Source organism: Frankliniella occidentalis, unplaced genomic scaffold, assembly GCF_000697945.3.
Source record: "Frankliniella occidentalis isolate FOCC.00 unplaced genomic scaffold, Focc_3.1 Scaffold20, whole genome shotgun sequence".
Taxonomy (NCBI): domain Eukaryota; kingdom Metazoa; phylum Arthropoda; class Insecta; order Thysanoptera; family Thripidae; genus Frankliniella; species Frankliniella occidentalis.
The window spans coordinates 2,576,753-2,580,322 of NW_026267150.1; positions in this window are offsets into that span (position 1 = coordinate 2,576,753).

The following is a 3,570-nucleotide window of genomic DNA, read 5'->3' on the forward strand; positions in this document are numbered from 1 at the left end:
CCCTGTAGTAGGCAACCGACAGTTCGAATTGAGAAAGAATAACTTCGAATGATTGTACCTGCTGATCTCCACCCAATATCACTTTACTCAAATGGTAAAATATTAACTGCTTGAAATACGTGGTGTTCCTTTGTTGCTGTTGTGATCTGGGTGAGCCAGCGCCGAGCCAGCTGTGAGCAGGCGCTCGCTCGCTACGCTACGAGTTCATATACTGCTTGCACAGCTGATGTTGATTTAAAATAGCCTTACGAACTACCCACGTTACTATTCTATTAACTGTATGACATTACTTTGTGCGCCAAACAAGGTCAATCTAGAATTAATGTCGCAACGTAATGTGGTACACACACCGATACCGATGCCTTCTCGCCATCTCAAGTTTGAGCATGTGGTAGGAAGCTATCAGCTACGAGGGGATAAAATGTTCCACTGCACTTTGGGGCCGAAGGTTATTTACGACTGTGCCCTTTGCCCGACTTGGGTGTCAGCGCCGCAGACCTAGGTAGATGTATGCCAGGCGCGTCGCAGCGTAACAGTGTTTCGTGAGATATCGCGAAGCCTGTTACGCGAGACGTGATCTTGCGTACATCTACCTAGTTTAAAAAGTCGCGGGTGTCCGCCCATTTCGTAAAGTTTGCGTTTGAAACATTTCCGTCCTGTTTGTGCCGCATCCGGTCCTTTATTTATGCGTAGTCGGAGTGGAGGAGTAGAGTTGTTGAAGAAATGTGACACAAGGAGGGTCCTCGGACAAACAAGCCCTGTGTATTCTCCCCCCCCCGCGCGTGTGTCGTCGCACAAAAGCGCCTACGGATACTTGTTCGGGAGCTTGGCGAGGGGCGCGCGCTCGCACATGTCCCCGTAGGATCGCAGCATCCGGTTCCGCGGGTCGGCGGCGGACCCACAATGGCCCAGGATGTTTACCTTTTCTGCTCGTGTTTCTGCGCGGTCGGTATCGGGCCGCTCAGGAGGAGACCTTGGCTCGCCTTGGCCCACCGCTGGGCGGCCCCGCCCGGACCCCCAGGGGCCCGGCTCCCATCCCGCGCACGGCCTCTATCACTGCCGTAAGCCATCTGGCGCCCCCGCCTCCTCCCCCTCCTCCCTCCGGGCCGCCTCCCGCCCGCCTCCTGCCCGGGGAGCGCCGCGGAGGTGGGCAGGCCCGCATGGCGCGCACGTTCGCTTGGCTGCCTATCTCGCAGGCGCTCGGGCGGTGGTCGCGCGTCGGCACGCACAGGCCGCCGCAGCCGCACAGCCCTCCCCAGCGGGCGAGGCGCGAGTCCCAGACGCCAAACGGCCCTCGTAATCAGACAGGATCCAGATATTGGATTGGAGGGCCCGGGCCGCAGCCGCCCATCCCTCCGAGTGCCTTCGCTCCCCCCGCGCGCACCGCGCACCGACGCGCACCGTGCGGGCAGCGCGCAGCGTGGCACCGGCGCTGCTATCTTTAGATCATAACATTTACGGATGGGAAACATTCACTGGCGCATGAAATCTGCGTGACTCTGCAGTGCTTTCCAAGGATCTCCAAGGATCTGCAGTAGTAGTGATCTGCAATGATCTTCGGTTCACACGGGTGCAGCTGCCGGCAGTGTGACGCAATAAACAGCGGGATGCGCGTCACGTGAGCGCCGGCGGGGGCCGCGAGAGAGACAGTCGAGAGAGGACGGTGAGGCGGGCGGGGCGGGGCGATAGAGAACCTTCCGGACGGAAGGCGTCGTGATTTAGCCTCTGTCAAACAGAGCACTTGGTCCCAATCAATTCGACGCGGGCGTGGCGTGGCACCGCCGCTCCGGGCCCCCGGGCCTACAACAGTTGGGCTGTTTCTGTTCGCTACAGGCTACATTGTCGCGGGGAGGGGACTCCTCGCCGCAAGTCGAGGCGGGGCGGCGGGGCCCACCTCGGGCAAGGGGAGGACGGCGAGCGGCGCTGAACGGGCCGTGCAACCGCGCGACATCCACACTACGCCAACCAACCACATGGCAACCACCACCATCATCACCTAGGCCCAACGCGGGCGCGCGCGGGTGCCGCCGCCAGCTTTTGAAAGGGGCCTGGGATTCGGGGTGGGGTAGAGAGAGAGAGACGGGCCTAAAGGCAACGAGCTCGGCGTGGGCTGCTCGTGACAGCGCGCTTGTCCCTGGCGGCACCTTCCCACCGCAGTATTCCTCACATTCAGGGACCAACAACTTCCTCGCCCCCTCGGGCCCAGCAGCGGCCCAGAGCGGCCCAGAGCGGCCCAGAGCGGCCCAGCCAGCCGAGCGCGGGCGGTTTAAGGCCGCGCCATGTTGCGTCAAATCGGCGGCTGCTGCCACTACTACAGTTGCTGAGCTGCCGTCATGTTATGTATCCGTGACAGATGGGGCGCGCTTTGAGAGTGAAATGAACCCAGGCTGATTGTCCCAGGAGGGAGGGGACCAGCGGGCACCAGCGGGCACCAGCGGGCACCGGCGGTGGGATTCTGTGCCACCCCCACCCAACCCCTTCCCCCTCTCCCTCTCTCTCGCCGGGGCACGCCACTCCGACCAAACAGGGGTCACACTAAATTTTCGTTACGGCTGGATTTAGCGGACGAGCGGGGGTGTCGGCGTGCCGAGGACACAATACCGCTCTACCGGCCGACAGGTCGACAGGCGGGGCAATACGTTGTCTTTTCCCTTATCTACGTACATGCTGCGCGCTTCAGTGCGACACGTGTAGTACGCGTGTAGACAGTTAGGCTGATTGTCCCGACCACTTGTCTGTGCTGAGAGGAGTCGTTCTGAAAGTACGGCCGCTTTCCATCAGATTCATCCGGCAAGCTAGGCGCCTGCGATACTCGGGGTAGGCCGCACCGCAGTACACGCATGCACTGCAGGCAGATATGTTGCCTACCCAACAGGCGCCATGAGAGCTGGCACGGAACGAACCGAACTCGGCAGTTTCGTAACGACGAACGACGGGCCGAGGTACCTTCTGGCTGATCCCACAAGATCGCGCCTGATCGCGTACTCACGCATGATTGCGCAAGTTTGTCGCTCCCTCGACTAAAACGCACGTAGGCGGGCGAACGGTTTGACATAGGCGCCGCAAAAGGCAATACGCACTCAAGTAGTGCTCTCTACGGTGCGCCGTATAGAAGAGAGGGGTGAGGGCAGATTGAGGGGGTATACGGCGAGATTGGAGGAGGCGGAGGCGGTAACCTTCCCCACTCCAACCCACCCCCCGCAATCAGCATGGCCTCGCGCTCGCAAATCGCGCAAATTTGTCAGGTGATGTCCTAATTGACTGGAGACACGCCGCGCACGGCGGTGTTTGGTCCTGAATGTCTGCCGCCGCGCCGCGAGGGCCCCGCCGGGCCCCGCCCACCTTCCATTCATGGACCGTGGGGCGGAACTTAACTCCTCTCCTCTGCGAGGAACACGAGGAGCGCAGTTGTCAGGTAAACGGCATCGGATTGCCCCCCGCGCCGCCGGCGGGCGCACCGCGCCGCTGGTCGGGACGGGCCGTCGTTCGGCGATTCGAGTCCCAGCCCAGCAGTCGAAATCACAAATTGGTTCCGTCTCCAGGACGTTTGTCGGGTCGCTTTGGTCGGGC